General features: G+C 37.4%; 1 protein-coding gene across 1 annotated transcript in view; it reads left to right on the forward strand.

The window, feature by feature from the left end:
• Positions 1–1,107: 1,107 nt before the first annotated feature.
• Positions 1,108–17,544, forward strand: part of LOC126964470 (putative fatty acyl-CoA reductase CG5065) — a 109,835-nt gene continuing 93,398 nt past the window's right edge. The window contains exon 1 of the mRNA XM_050807592.1: positions 1,108–1,340. The gene's annotated coding sequence lies outside the window, so the exon portion shown is untranslated. The remainder of the gene's footprint in view (positions 1,341–17,544) is intronic.

Raw genomic sequence — 17,544 nt, forward strand, 5'->3', positions numbered from 1 at the left:
TACAAAAGGAATAGCAGAGTTCTCAACGATGAGATCGATCGGTTCCCAACAGAGCACGACATAATTATGGGTCAGCCATCGCTTCATTTGCCATGCATTAGTAAATGGTAACATGCATCACTTTAACAATCATCAGTGTAATTTTCTTGAACTTCCTGATTTCCTTCGATAAAATCTCTGTCGCTCGCTGTCAACAAATGCTGAAAAAAGAATGATCCGTTCAATGTCTGAGTTGTACATTTTTTTGCTTATCAGTGTTTGAATGTGTGTTCAGATCAAATATTTCTCGTGAATTTTGAATTTGTTATCATCCACTAATTGAGCTCAACTTTTACATTTCGGCCTCAGTTCCCATGACAACATATTTTATACAAATTGGGTTTGTGACCAAAGTTTATGAATGATGCGCGACTCGAACTCGCGACCTCTCTGTAATTGTAATTGCATAATTAACAATAGGTAATATGACAATAATTGAGACTTATTGAATGACAAAATAATACAGTATACTATTTACCACCACTTCAAAAAGGGGGGCTTTGATAAGAAGAATGCTACTTCTTCTCTCATTGCCATGTAAGCAGTAGGTACACCAAAACGCGCCGGCATTCAATGTTGCAACAACTTATCATTAAGTTATCTATTAATAGGGCTTTACTCACATTTTTGTCGGTATCGGTACCGACTAGTTTCGGACCATTCGGAGGTCTTTCCCTTCAATCTTCATCCAAAACTAATCGGAGTCTGAGTCATTTAATAATGACGCACGAAAGTTTTAATAATTTAATTATCATTAAGTTGTTGCAACATTAAATGCAAAACGTCATTGTCGAAGCTATTTTTAAAATTCTTGTTGAAATAAAATGCTTCTACATTCATTTCTTCTTTTTGAGTTACCATTATGTGTTACATAGTTTCTGTTTCTGAGAAAATAATAAATAACCTAACCCTAACCTCAAAAATTGGATCAACTGGCAAAGGACAGTTACTCAAAAATTTTTTTTTTACTTTTTTATCTTTACCGAATACAGTTTCCTTTTTAATCTGCATCACAGCTCTATCCAGTTAAATCTATTTACTCTAGAACTGGATCCCGCGCATGCGCTCTCGCGGCCCAGCTAGAAACAAGATGGCTACGCGTACCGCGTCTCACAATTGATTTTTTTATTTCTCACGAACACAGACGGTCCTTGGCCGGTTCCATACAGCCACTACACGCGCGGTTTAAATATATCACGGATTCTGTATTTAGTTCTGTTAGCATTTAATTTAGTTCCTAGTTATAACCTATTATGTGAGTGCAGTGCAAAACTTAAGCTCTATCTTCCCGTGATAAATAGGTAAGTACTACTTAGTTATAATGCAAAATATATTGCGAATTAGAGTGGCCAGACAGTGCCCTATTGACCTAATTGTCTATGGATGTACTTAGCCGGCGTTCTAAACTTAAATGTATTTATTTTTTGAGTGATGACATAATGAAGTTATGTTTTCATTAAAAAAAAGGTGGAACAGATGAAGGAGGTTCTTCTTGCTTTTTCAGGGATTAGGTATTGGTTACCCGTGTCACGCCAGGGTGTCTGAATGGGGAAATAGACATGCGCAGTGTAAGGCCAGAATGAGATAATTTTTAATGGATTAGGCGCGCCTTGGGGCAGTTCTAACATGTTATGTTTCTAATATCAGTGCATGAGGTTTATATTAAAATTCTGGTTATACACTTTATGTCTTAAGTTGGTACCTAATATTGCAAATACCAACACAGAGAGCGTTATACATTGCTTTACCAAACTAGACAGAGATCTCCATCTATTCTGACGGTTGCATCAAAGTTCAAAATGCATTTTAAATCTTTCGGTTTCCAAAAATATCGAGGGATTATTACTCTATTATTATTTGAAAGCCAGGTTACATGACAGGCACTCATCAATACATACTAATGGTATAATATATTGTCGTACCCTTAGTTGTGATTGTAACTATTGAACACTCGAAACACCAAATTTACATTAAGATAATCTTATTCAGGTTACTTAGGTAATAAGTTTTACTGAAAGTTACATAAAAATGTTAAAATGTGTAAAATATTTTTAAATGTATACATATTATTATAAAATAGTAAAATAGTGATTCTGAGGTGAGTGAGGGTAAGGAAAGAATAATAGAAAAAAATAAGTATGTAGTTAAAAAAAAACTAAAAAAAACACGTTATTTATAGAAAACCGAACTAAAAACGAACGACGATAGATGAAAAATATTATTCAGCAAATTGAAAAATGGAATATTTTTTATCAAACTAATGTATTTTCATTGTACTACATAATGATAAATCTGCGAAGTTTTCACGAAATCTGGCCATTTAAAGTGGGCCAAAATCACGCCCAAATGAGTCGGTTACAAACAAACATACATACAGGTGAAGCTAATAAAAAGCGTGTAAAAATATCTGAGAACCTGTCACACACATACATATACAAATGAAGCTAATCAATAGGTTAACTGCAGTCATCAAATTGAAAAGTCAAAGTAAATATAACGCCAAAAACGATACATTTAATGCAGGTTCCGCACAGCTACTACGTAATTCGGTGTTGGCTAGGGGGCGATCTAATTTCTTTTTTAATGATAATAAGGGATGAGACGAGCAGGACGTTCAGCTCATGGTAATTGATAGCCCATTACAATGCAGAGGCGCTCAGGATCAATTGCGCTTGTCACATTGAGACATAAGCTGGTGTTAAGTCTCAGTTGCCCAGTAATTTCACTAGTTACGGCGACCTTCAGACCGAAACACATTACTGCTTCTAGCCGGCATCCTGTGCAAAGGGGGCCTCCCACTGGTAAATGCTGAAGTTTTTTGACTAGGTGGTACTTACATATATTTATCTTACTTTAATTTCAACTCGAAAATACCACGCGTTCCCGAGATAAAGGGTCTTGACAGACAGACAGAATGTCGGACGGACAACAAAGTAATCGTATTAGGCCTCCGTATTTTTCATTTGAGGTACGTGACCCTAAAAACTACCAAAATTCCTTAAACCTAGCATGTATTATATTCTTAGGGTCTGACATATTGTTGTTTATTATTAAGGGTGCTACTGGGGTTGCCTCGTTTCTGTAGTGCATCGGGGATGTTCGCCGACAGCGCGAGTAGATTGTTTTTACGCAACTATGTGCAAAATATGTGGTTCCCTGGTTCGCTGAATGAGGGGCACCACCAACGGTGTCCTGAAGATGATTGGTAGCAGGTTAAAATACAAATATATGAGTCACTGTTGCTCTATCTCTAATGGAATGGAGAAATAGTGACTCAAATAATAGTTATAAGTATTATTATTATTATTTATTATTATTTATTAGTACTAACGTAGTTTTTTAGTCTAACTAACCTGATTTTGAGTCCGTAGTTAGTTGAAAATAAAGTTTTATTATTATTATTTTTATTAACCCTTACATTCGTCAACGTATGAATGAATGAATGAAAATACTTTATTGCACTAATTCATAAAGTTACAATTTGTATATAACAGTTACGGTAGCCTTATCGGTTACCTTATCGTTGCCGTAAAATTATGCTACCGTATACAGTATACCTATTCAGGGATCTCTTTCAGTTAACCTGAAGATGTAACAGATTTATTTATAACTTGACATAAGGCAATAATTACATAATATAGGCCATACATATATTTATGTACAACTTACATTAATGATACTCTTAGATATACCCACAAAATCCGGTGAAAGAGCAACCTATATTTTTTTTATTGAAAAGGAAGACAAACGAGCGGGTCGACATTCTCTTGTAACACCAGAGGAAGCACAGGAGCGTTGCTGGCCATTAAGGAAGGTGTTCGCTCTTTTTTTGAAGGTATAACATGTCGTATCGTCCCGGAAACACTGCACAAGGAAGCTCATTTCACAGCCTTGTAGTACGTGGAAGAAAGCTCCTTGAAAACTGCACTGTCGACGACCGCCACACAACCAGATGCTGGGGATGATATCCTAATTTGTGGCGTGTCGTGCGAAGGTAGAATTCGGCGGCAGGAATCAAGTGAAACAGATCTTCGGAATACTCCCAGTGTTAAATGCGGTAAAAGACACACACTGAAGCGACGTCTGTACGCAACGCCAAGTGATCCTGCCGTTCACAGAGCACTGGGTTCCCGACAATTTGAGCTGCTCTGTGTTGCACGCGATCAAATGGATCGGGCTGATACTGGGGTGCGCCAGACCAGAGATTACAACAATACTCCATATGTGGCTTGTGGGCCGGCTTGAAGTATTGCTGTGCTCTATTAACGACACCCAACTTCTTCGAAGCCAATTTGGCTTTGCCCTCCAGATGCTTATTGCTGCATCATTTATTATATTTACATTACTTATACACTGACATATTACATTTTATATCCCGCAAGGTAATATTTAGCAAGGGAGCAGACATCAGGCGAAAAGTCTTCCATTCCATAATAATTATGATAACAGTAAAATACCCTTGACATAAAACAATCCACTTAAAACCAGGCATAAGTAGATTTAGTTTTATGTCAGCTATGTGTAGTAATAGCACGGCCGGATCTTCATTTAATTCATTCTGCCGGAAATGACATAAGCCGCATTAACTGTGTTATAAAGAATGCATTCACACACACATATATACATAAACCTACATACTTTATTACACATCTAGACCGTTACTGGAGCGCTATTACAAAATTCGAAATACGAAGTTTCGGTTGACGGATCGTACATTTTCCTATTACGATAGTGTTTCAGATCCGAAGTTAGCGATTAGACATTTTCTCTTTCGTTAACCTTATTACCAAATCAATAACTTTTTCATTGTTTGACATTATTATGATTGTAACCATAAGTTCACTTTTTATGGTTATGATTGTCTATGGTTCTTCGAAATCCTGTCCGCACTATTCGGATCCGAAGTACTTCGGTATTAGGATCTCATTCGAAGTTCGTCGTTCTTTTGTTTCGGACCAAAAACTTCGGCTTTCGATTTTGGTAGTCCTCCTGCAGTGGCATGCCTATCAAATAAGGATGGTCAAAAAAATATTAAAATAAGTTTAATAAAAAACTAAACTTTTTAATAATTACTTAAAAGTTTTTAATAATTCTAAAATATTTTATTGTAAAAAACTATGGGATGCTTGAGGCCAATTTATATCTATATAAATTTTATAAAGGGTTAAAGTTTGTGAGTTTGTAGATATTTTTACAATATCAATGCAAAATGGGAAATCTGTACGTTCTGTGATATTCAATCTGCTTCTTTTCCATGTTCAAACGGTTTGTAACTACACTAAAACTTTGTTTGACAAGATATGTCGAGGGAAGCAGGATATTTTTCGGGTATTTCTGCCTGCAGCTAAAATGTTTGATACTTTTTTTTTCGAGAGGAGGAAAATACAGTTACGTGTTTACGCCTCGGAATGGGACATAATATGTCGGACTGGAGTGACACTCCAGTCCGACTAAAAACCTCCTCTATGCTGTTAGCCCTGAAGGCTTTTACAGTGACATAGGATACAGTCGCGTGGCGTCTCCTAAGGAGACTCGAACCTCGTACCGACTGTGTGCTTGTGGGAAGGAGAGAGAATGAAAATGAAGATGAAATGAAGATGAAAGATGAAAAGATGAGAAAAACACACTCGCCGGCGAGTGTGGTGATGTTTTGTGTAATGTATATAAGTGTGTTTATGAATGTTTGTATGTATGTAAGTAGTGTAAATGTTTGTGTGCATGTATGTTTATGTTTGTGGAGTGTGTTTGTGATTGTGTAAGTGGTGTATGTCAGTCCGTGTGTGAGTGTGAGTGGAGTGAAACGATTACAGGACGAGGACTAACGTCTCGTCGGGTATCAAGAGAATGTGTGGTGTTAAATCTAGGTTGCGGGCGGCTGGCCATCGTCAGAGTGACGAGTGCCAGTGGTTTGCGGCGGTTGACCGCGCCTACGCCTGCGAAGGCGGTGTGTACGCGTTTGTGTGGGTGTCGCGTTCGCGATGATGAGGTCGTCATCAGGGTCTACCGTGACGTGCCGGGGACGGCATAGTGGGTTGGGACTATGGTCAAACGGGGTGTACCCTTCCTAACCAAGATGTTGGGATGGCGCATTGTCAAAAAAGCGTGGCGTGATCTCTTTAAAGTGTTGAGCTATCGTCGGAAATGAAGGTCCACGTTTCGGATGAACCACGGAGCTCCACTTAGTTCAAAATAAATTCACGCGCACGGTGCGCGTTGCACTTTGCGCGTTGTACTTGCAAACGTTGTAGGTAGCTCGGTCGAGTGTGCGCGAATACGACGCTTGCGTATGACAGTATGGGCCGTACGATGGTTTTGTGCAGCGTCACTTTGTGTTTGAACGGAAGTTTGCTTCGCCCACACACAAGTGGATAAAGGCGACTGAGGACAAATCGGGCTCTATTGCATACCGTATCGATATGTTTCTTGAAGTTCATATTGCTGTTGAACGTGACTCCTAAGTATTTGTAATCCTTCACCTACGGTATGGATGTTTCATACAATTTAATTATGTCGGTCGGTTGTTTTTTAGCTCGAATGCTATTCGCGTTACCGAAGAGTACCGCTGCACTCTTGGTGGGGTTCACTTCAATCCGCCATTTTCTGAACCAGTTGCCTAGTTCATCGACGGCGGCTTGAAGCACTTTAATGTTGCTCAAGGTTGAGCGGTTGGAGCCAAAGTAGAGTGCCGTATCGTCAGCGTACTGAGCAAGCTGGACACCCGGAAACTTGGGAATGTCACTCGTCAAGAGCGAGAATAGAGTGGGAGAGAGGACCGAACCCTGTGGCACGCCAGAGCTGATGGGTCGGGGTGAGGATAGTGTGCCCTCTACTCGATATCGGAAGGAGTGATCAGTAAGATAGGCTCGTATGGTGCGCACGAGCCTGACTGGCACTCCCCGTTGATACAACTTGGATACTAAGCCGTTGTGCCATACCTTGTCGAAGTCCTTCGCGAAATCGAAAAACACGGCTCCCATGGTAGCGTGGAATTGACGCCGTATGAGGATGTACTCGGTGAGTCGGTGAGCCTGCTGGGGACACGAGTGAGCGTTTCTGAACCCGAACTGTATGTCGGGTATCAGGTTAAGCTCCGCGATGTAATGATTAAGACGCGCGAGAATTAATCTTTCGTAAAGTTTCCCGATCGAATAAATTAAGTTAATAGGCCTATAGCTACTCGCATTAGGTTTATTGGGTTTTGGGATACCGATAACAGTGGACTACTTCCATTGGTCGGGGAACGCGCTATTAGACAAAAGAATATAAAAAATGGTAACCAATAAAGTAATAAGAGTCGAGGGTAGGATTTTAAGAACCCTATTGTTTATAGTATCGGGCCCCGGGGCCTTCTTGGCGATCAACTTCGTCAACGTGTGTCGGGTCGGCTGGTGCATTTGGAGAGCACTGACTCTCGAGACTGTCGGCGAGGCATTTAGCCTTCTCATCGTCATCGAGCGCCGGCTGCAGTCCCGGTCTATCCAAAGGAGGCATGACAGTGGGCGGAGGTGGCGCCTATTCTCGGCCGAAGGATACCTATCGTAAACTCTAGTTCCTTTGTGTTTCTCTGTGAGTAAGTCCCTGACTTCTGGTGGCAGGTTTAGGCGATGTGGTTGCATCGTCGGGACCTGCCTGGAGCAGGCCTTGATCCTGATAATGTTTGATACGCTCTTAAGTCGGTTTCAGCCATGGTAGACTTCCCTTACACTTCGCTTCATTGCGTGTCTTCTACTGTTCTTCTACTGATGGTGCATGCGTCAACTCGTGAAAAGTGCTGCCTTTGGTGCTTGTATTTGTTTGATGCAATTAATTATTATGACAGCAATCACGACCATCATGTTCACGAAGCATCCTTACACAAACAATGAATTCAAGCTCTACAGGCTGATGCATCCAATATACGATAATTTATATTTAGGTATACGGTTTATTTTTATTACTATTACAAAATATTTAATATTTGAACGCTTTCAATTTTGAACATGATTTAAATATTGGATGCAGCACCTTAGAATCTAATTTGTTAATGTATATTACAGGCATTGTAAAATATTCTATTTAATTTAAAAGTGTGGCCGTTGAGTTTCTTGTAACTGCATTCTTCTCACGAGCTTTACTTTTTCGGAACATATAGTAGATTCAGTAATGTAAGTTAAATATTTTATAACGACGATTGAAAAGCGCTTAATAATTAAGGCTTATTAATTATTATCATCATCTGCATGTGTGGCTGACGTCTACAGTGCGCTTTTCAAAGAACTTTCGTTCGCGTAAAACAAAACAGGAATGATAACTAACAACTATTACTAACTAACAACATAACATGGCTATGTTTGGGCTTGTTAGAAGTGAAATGAAATGAAAGTGTTATGGAACACATTAATTCTGAAACAAAAAGCCTTTCTTTGAATTGTAATGATATTGTCCCTCGTAATAATTATTTATTTATTTCAACAGAAACAGAAAGGCTAGGTAAAGGTCACAAGCCAAACTATACACAGAGAAGCATTTGATAGTAAATTAGCAATTTATAATTAAAATAATAAAGAATATTTTATGAACGATGCGATACTCGAACCCACGACCTCCGGCGTTCGGTGCCGGTGCTCTAACCAACTGAGCTAACCGTTCGAGAGAGTTGAACAAAGCATACAAGATTTTATGACGATACGTCACTCGAACGGCTAGCTCAGTTGGTTAGAGCACCGGCACGGAACGCCGGAGGTCATGGGTTCATAAAATTTTGTTTTACAAATTTTATTTGTGTATTAATCCTAGAAGTGAGGGTTACCACTTTAAAAACATAACAAATTGTTAATAAACAAAAACCTACGTAATGAATTTGGTTAGGTTTTACTTTTATTAAATTAATTAAGTACCTAGTTTTTCATGCTAATTGTTTATATGTCTCGACAGTCGCCTTGATTTTCCTCAATGCATATACCGAAGAATCCTTTATATACGATCACTTTAATACGCCTGATATGCCAACAGCAGAAGAACAAGAACCACTGATGCTGCAGAGTTTTCCTGGATATTCTTCCATTGATGACAATATGGCACCTTACGAAATTGAATCAATTGATGATCTTATTAAGAATGTGAATAACACACAAAATTGCGCCCTAAGTGAGAATGATAAACACGAAGAGGATTCAACTCCGATTTTGTCAATCACCCAGGAATTATCAGATGTGATTTAAGACGCCTTGCAGCTTCTTTAAATCAAAGCGAAACCGCATTACAAAAGTTAAATTATGTTGAAAATCTTGAATTGCTTATGTATCAAAAACCTTCATAATCATCTATAAGTACTATAATATTATAAAGCTGCAGTGTTTGTTTGTTTGTTTGTTTGAACGCGCTAATCTCTGGTACTACTGGTCCGATTTGAATGATTCTTTCAGTGTTGGGTAGTCCATTTATCGAGGAAGGCTATAGGCTATGTTTTTTTTTCAAAATTAGGGATCTGTAATAAAATTGCTGTTTTGTGACACAAGGTGTAAAATCGAAAACCTATTTTTGCGTGCGCTGCAAAAACTATTGACAATAGAACAAAATGATGTACAGGCTATAATATAGGCAATATTTTATTACTTATAAAACTATCGCGTGAATTATACTTTATATGGCAAAACAACGTTTGCCGGGTCAGCTAGTACATGATATTAGCACATAATATTAGTGGACGTCTTATTTCCCTATCTCGCATAATTTTTAATCCGTTTCCTCAGTTAAGACGTGTTGTTGGTTGGGTCCCTGTGAAATCTTTTTAAGCGGGTTTTATTGTAGGGATTGTATTGTACTATAATATAACGAAGTAAGTCGTAATCTCTAAACAGTAAGGTTAATATTTCATATTGATATTACCAGAGAACAGATAAAAGACATTTAAACTGTTCTGTGGGTGTTACATATGTTGTATAATAAAACTTTTTTTATATAACAGAGGGCAAACGAGCAAAAATTCATGGGATAAGGAATAGGTGAAGCAACCGCCCATGGACATCCGCAACATCAGGTGTTAAGAGATGCGTTGCCGGCCTTTAAGGTGGGAGTATGCTCTTTTCTTGAAGGTCCCTAAGTCATATCGGTTCGGGAAAACCATAGCCGGTAATTGATTTCACAAAGTGGCTGTGCGAGGCAATAAATTTCCTGCAAAACGCGCGGTTGTGGATTGGCAGACGTCAACTTGATGCGGGTGGTACTTTGCACGTAATGTCCGGTGGTGGAATTCAGCCGCTGGAATCACCCCGAACAGCTCCTCTGAGCACTCTCTGTAATAAATGCGGTAGAAGATGCAGAGAGAACCCACATCTCTACGCAACGCCAGAGAATCAAGCTGATCGGATATGACTTGATCGTCGATGATTCTAGCCGCTCTTCGTTGTATGCGGTCAAATGGAAGAAGCTGGTACTGGGAAGGACCCGCCGAGATTTGAGAACAGTACTTCCATGTGAGGCCGAATTTGCGCCTTATTATATAGTAAGTTGCAGACGGTGGCTTATAGTGAAGTAGGTACTGTCTCGCCTTACTGTGTACACCAAGATTTTTAGAGGCCAGTTTGGCCTTCTCTTCCTAGTGAACCACGGAACTGAACGTCGTTGGATATCGACGCCAAGTATGCCAATACAGTCTGTGGTGTTTTTTTACGATTATCTTGGCACTAACTTCAAAATGATGTAGAGAAATTTATTTTTTACTCTTCGTTACGGATTAGTTACGGTTTTTGTATTATATAAATGTACCAATGCTAGCATTTCACGTAAATAAATTGCATTCTAACCAGCAAGCAGTTATTGTAAATATGTAATACTAGCTTTTACCCGCGACTTCGTCCGCGTTTAATAGTTACTATGGGCAAATGTTTTTTATCTTTTAGGATACTTTTCAAATAATACACTTACAAACTGCTCTTTCCGGTGCTGGCAGCGCTCTGCTATGCAGCGCAAATCCCTTGTCATAGTGGACAGTCTCTTTAATAGTATTTCCCTGGGAACTTCAATCTCCTATTTCATCTCCATGTAGGTTAAAGTTTCAAAAATGCTGGATTAAATGTGTATAAATTATTTCTTATCAAGTGCGTAAATACAAAGTTTCATGGTTTTATCTTCGATAATGACGAATTACCATACAAACTGCCATCCTCTATTTCAACCCCTCCGTTTATTTTTTTGCAATAAAAGGTAGCCTAAGTCCCCTTTCAAGCTGTAGTCTATTTCTGTATTAAATTATTGAATTGAATTATTGATTTCTTGAATTAATACTTAAAAACAATATACCCGAGTGCACAGTTTCATTCAAATTTAGGCACGTTACCACTGGTGAAATAATCAATGTATTTAACTCATTAAATGTAAAAAAAAACGCGTGACTTATGGGACATGTCTATTATAGCAAAGATAATCAAAAATATTGCTCCCCAATTATGTTTAATCTTCAATAAATGTAACGGTACTGGAATTTTTCCAGATTATCTAAAGTACAGTAAAGTTACACTAGTTTTTAAGTCAGGGGATAAGGAAGATACTAACAATTATAGACCAGTTTCTGTTCTTGCTACCATTGGTAAAATTTTTGAGAAAATAATGTTACATCAATTGTTAAACCTTTTCTTTGGCAATAACATCTTACATTCTAAACAATTTGGTTTTACAAAAGGTCGTTCAACATCTAACGTCTATTCGGAACATATTTAATGTTTGGGAGAAATCACATAGCATAGTAGGAATATTCTGTGATCTTTCGAAAGCATTTGATTGCGTAGACCATTCTACCCTTATCTCACACTCTATCTTATCTAAGCTCAATTATTATGGAATAAAAAGCAAATCATTTGATCTTATTACTTCATACTTAGTGTATTCTAAATCTTTCTCTTTCGTTTCAAAGCTTTCTGTGGCCGTCGTTGGCTATGTCTGCTTCGGGTCAGCGACACGTGTTCGCCCCCACTCGAAGTCAACCAACGCTTGACACGGTTACTAAAAAGGAACTACTATATTAGGGCGTCAATTTTTATTTGATGACCAGAATTGTATAAGGGCAAAGGTCGTTTCATACAGCCAACATTACTCTGACGGCTCTATACTCTATGATACATTGGTTATCATAATGATTATGTTCCTTCATTCTACTTCCGTGTGCTTGTGTTTACAAACTTATGAATAGTTTTCCATGAAGATTGTGTCCATCTTCTTCGTCACGCACCACATTATGGGGAATGATATAATTGCATTTCATTGCATTTTACCAGTGGGAGGCTCCTTATGCACAGGATGCCAGATTATGGGTACTAGGAGGCTACATTATGGTTACAACAACGGCGCTTAGCTATTTCTGCCGTGAAGCAGTAATGTGTAAACATTACTGTGTTTGAGTCTGAAGGGCGCCGTACCTAGTGAAATTACTGGGCAAATGAGACTTAACATCTTATTCTCTCTTACGTCTCAAGGTGACGAGCGCAGCTGTAGCTCAGAATTTTTGGGTTTTTCAAGGACCCTGAGCGGCAAAGCATTGTAAGGGGCAGTGCGTATCAATTACTAAAAAGCAAATTGCACATAATGTTTTAAAGAACTTATCAACCACTAGTTCTTAACTACCAAAGAAACCTAGTTAAGAGATTATAAATATACTTTTTTGTCCAAATGTTGTGAGTTTTTTTTAGTGTTAATTCCACTGATATTTGTCTGTAACAATTCGACACGTGTTTCGCCTCTGCACGGCATCCTCAGGAGATATTGATTCTCCGAACTCTTGTTGGGTTTTGGGTGCATTATGTATGCAGACTATTAAATCTTAGCCGAATTAAAACCTAAAATAACTCATAAAGTTTGATAATTATGGATTTCCGCAAAATAAAAAATAAACAATTATGTATGCACGCAAGAAGTTATACTTCTTTGGCCTAACGAAGCAAAAATCATTAAAATGATTTATTCCTAGTGCTAGTGTAAAAATCTTGCAAAGATGGCTTTGACAATTAATTATTAAATAATGAATACGGCTATACGGGCTTGAACGCTTTGCCTATCCTAATAATGGACTAAGAAACCAAAAAAAAAACGAATGACGCAAACGTCAGAAAATTTTGGTAAGATAAGCTAAGTAAGGTAAACTAGGTAGTTTAATTTTATTATTTTTATTTTATTTTATTATTATAAACTTAATTTGATTCATAATACATATAACACAAAAATATAAAATAAATTATTACCAAATGTCTTTATTTGGTAATGGTTACCAACTTAACTTCATAATTTATATTTTTTGGATATGAGCCATTCAATAATTTGCGCTTTCCAGGCAGTTGTGCGGTTCGATGCTAACCTTAGGGGGTGGTAAGGGACATTAAAACTAATACCGAAATGGTTTTAGATGTGCCCTTTTACCACTATTAATAATGAGTTTTCAGTGGTTTTTTTTGGATTTGAACATTAATTATGCTCCATACAAAACCGTCTTTGCTTCCTATATGAGATATTACAAGACGCCTTCCTTTTCCTCTTCCTCTAAGTAAGCTTGTTTAGGAGTTTTTAATTTGAGTATCAAACCACATCTACTATTATTAACTGTAATCATAAAATCTCCATATTAAATAAATGCAAAATATTCAATTTCCAATTTTTTTTAAATATAAGATACACAATGTATATTGTGTATCTTATATATATTACATTAACATGTACAATATAGGTATTTCTTATTAATACGTAACTTCATTGACTCATATTTCATTCTGGTAATAAATAAACTTTCCTTCTCTACTATATTACTTTATGGTTATGAAGTATCACTTTCTCCATGATATTATATCTTGACGATCTTTTAAACTGCATATTAAAAATTTATATGTTTTAGGAAGATTCTCATCATATGCATTGAAAAATCAGGCAGATCAGCATCCATGATTCGAGGCGAGACCGTACTTCACTAAAAGCCACCGCCTGCAACTTTATAAGGTGCAAATTCGGCCTCCCATGGAGTACTGTTCTCATCTCTGGGCGGGTTCTCCTCAGTACCAGCTTCTTCCATTTCACCGCATACAACGAAGAGCGGCTCGAATCATCGACGATCAAGTGATCTCCGATCGGCTTGTTTCTCTAGCATTGCGTAGAGATGTGGGTTCTCTCTGCATCCTCTACCGAATTTATCACGGGGAGTCCTTAGAGAAGCTGTCCGGGTTGATTCCAGCGGCCGAATTCCACCACCGGACATTACTTGCAAAGTACCACCCGCATCACGTAGACGTCTGGCATTCCACAACCGCGCGTTTTGTTCGAGATTTCTTGCCTCGCACAGCCACTTTGTGGAATCAACTACCGGCAGCGGTCTTCCCGAACAGATACGACTTAGGGACCTTCAAGAAAAAGCAACCTTAAAGGCCGGCAACGCATTTCTTGATACACCTGTTGTTGCGGATGTCCATGGGCGGTTGCCTCACCTCTCCCCATCCCGTGAGCCTCTTGCCCATTTGCTCGCCCCTCTCATATAAAAAAAAAACAACAAAATTAAACCAAATTGATAAACAAAATAAAGAAAACTTAAAAACAAACAAACACCTAACAACTGCAACGGGAAAGCAAGAAGAGCAGATTCAAACACGACGAACGTCAGAAGTCGAATGAAAAAAACCAATATGGCGACCAAGATATATTCATACCTGTCACTACGACCAAGATTTTTGTAACATTATTTACGTTTTTCTAGACGAGCCAAATGTTTAGGGCTTCTATCATATTGGCAGTGTCAAAGCAAATTTTGTACAATAAATTTACATTTAAATTTTTGGATGTATTGTACAAAGAAATAACGTTGTGCAATATTTATTTTTATGTATTTATACTACACTTATAATTTTAAAATGATATTTTAGTATATTTTAACACGCACAATGGAAAAGGTTATTATTATTAGTTGGCAACACCATTGTTTACATTTTTGATCTCGAATTACATTTCCAACTATACCTAGGAAATGACAAGCTGCAAGCCTGGACAAATAATAATATAATAATAATAATATTCTTTATTAAAAGGTATGCACCCAGTTAAAATTACAATAATAAATGTATACAGTAAAATAATATAATACAATTAAATTTTAAAATTAAATAAATTAAAATACAATTCTGTATTCAGGTCTATTTATTTCCTATAAGCCTCCTGGTGCACTAAACGCCAAATGACAATGATGCCAAGTAACTGATAGACAGCTCTCAGCTCAGCCCTGAAAAAGGCATAAAGGAATAAAAGGCATTTATTTTCTCAAATTTGCTTCTTTTAGAATTCTCTTTGATGTCATTTCTAATATACTAGATACTACTACCGCTTCGGAAACAAATGACGCTCTTAGATAGTAGAAGCGGCGCAAGAGACTCTCCCAGCATTTTTTTTTGCGCTCTTTTCAATAAAAATATTATACAATATTGTAGTCATTTCTATCGTTGTAAAATAATCATAATCTAGTCCCAGGCTGTCCGATCACTTAGATATTCAGCAGTGGAGTAATACGATTTACGACAGAGCCATTTAAATTAATTTATAGATAATGCCTGAACAGTCCTGAAATCCTTCCAACTCGTTGGAGTTGTAGAAGTAGGTAACAGTTAAGTAAGTCAGGATATCAACATATTCTACTTATTCTTACCTACTTCTTCGTCGTCGCGTCGCCTCACTGCTGGGGATCGTGATTCCTTAGACAATTAACAGCACGCCTTCATCGGTTACGGTCGGTAGCCAGTCTCAACCATTTTTAAGGCAATTCAGGATTCTTTGTAGGCAAACTTGAGACCGCTGATCTTTATGGATCCTGACCTTTAAGTAAAATTAAATTTAAAATTCATATATTTTTACCCATAAAATCACTTATTGAAAATTTAAAACTACCACCCATTTGAAAATGTATGCTTCAGACCTGAGAAGAACGGGCGCAAGAAACTCAACGGGCTTCTTTTTTTCTAAAAAAAATATTGTTACAATGTTATCTAACAATACAATTTATTATTTAACAGCTTTAGGGTCACTTCATCGCCAACCTGTGGTATCGTTAAAAAGTCATTTATGTTATAGTGCTTAAAATACAAATATTTTTTAACAATTCTTTTGAATCTCGTAACATATTTGCTTTGTACATTTTTTGGGATCATTTTATAAAAGCATATAAATCGCCCAACAAAAGACTTACTATCTCGAATTAACCAAATAGTAGGCATAACAAGTTTCATTGTGATTTTCCCAGTTTCTAGCAAATTTTCTTAATGTTACAATTAATATTTATATATCTTCTAAATTTTTCTCTTTATGATTCTTTAGTATCTAGGTTATAAATAGCTCTCTTCTACAGTTACAAATATGGTATTGATATCGGCTGCACTGTCCCATACCAAAGGACCAATTAAATAAAAATAAAAATGGCCTTTATTTCTTTCGAAGTCTGTTTCCAATTACCCTAGCTTATAAAAAAACAATATTAAACAGTTAAAGTATTAAAAGATGCAACTTCGGTAGCTAGAAGTTCCAAATTCAACAAAAATTTATATGATATCTCTGACTTCGCCGTGCCTATTGACAAAGGCCTCCTCCAATTCTCTCCAGTACTTTCAGTCCAGAGCAACCCTCGTCCAATATGGGCCGAATGTCTGAGATAATTCATCTTCCCATCTTTTTGGTGGCCGTCCTCTGAGCCGTTTGTCTTCTCTTGGGTACCAGAGAGTAACCTTTTTTTTTAACGAGGATACATTTACGTACTACCCCTGTGCAATATGGGGCACTAGGAGTGTGGGACTCAACCACTTAGACCATCTACGTAGCTAGAAGTTGGCCAAGTTTGGTAAAACCCACTAAAACCTCTTCGAAATCAGAAAGTTCCCCTTTTTGAGAGGTTCGCCGGGATCTTTGCAGGGCATTTCACCGGAGAACACCAAGAGTGTAACCTGCTTGGACCACTTTTCCAGGTTGCAGCGAAGCACATGACCTATATATTAAGACCTAATACTATGGAAATACTAAATTAAATCAGTCACTAATTCATAATAATAGCCGTAGCTCTAAAGTTTATAAATAAAAATGAGCATTTTAAATTAGAGAAACTTACATAAAGGGCACCCAGACGTTACTAATTGTTTTCTTTAAATGCATTTGGTAGGATACCTACTTACACTGCAGTATTATGATCATTGCCGGTCATTTACGACGGTAGATCATAATAATTTACAAATTTTTCCTTAGCAACGAATGCTAATTAATATGTAAGAAATAGCAATTCAAATTCAAATTCGTGTATTTCTATACAAAATAGGATTCGTAGCATTTGAACGTCAAAAATTATCCCCCATTCGAAAATATATGGCTCAGACCTGAGAAGAACTTCTCAGCTTCTTTTTATTTAGTAAAATGCTTAACAACATAATTTATTGATTAAATAGTTGAGGGCGGTCGCTCCATCCCCGCTGTGGTATCACTAAGAAAGTCACGTTGTGGTTCACCCATAATATGTAAACTTTACCACGT

Source organism: Leptidea sinapis, chromosome 5 (assembly GCF_905404315.1).
Source record: "Leptidea sinapis chromosome 5, ilLepSina1.1, whole genome shotgun sequence".
Taxonomy (NCBI): domain Eukaryota; kingdom Metazoa; phylum Arthropoda; class Insecta; order Lepidoptera; family Pieridae; genus Leptidea; species Leptidea sinapis.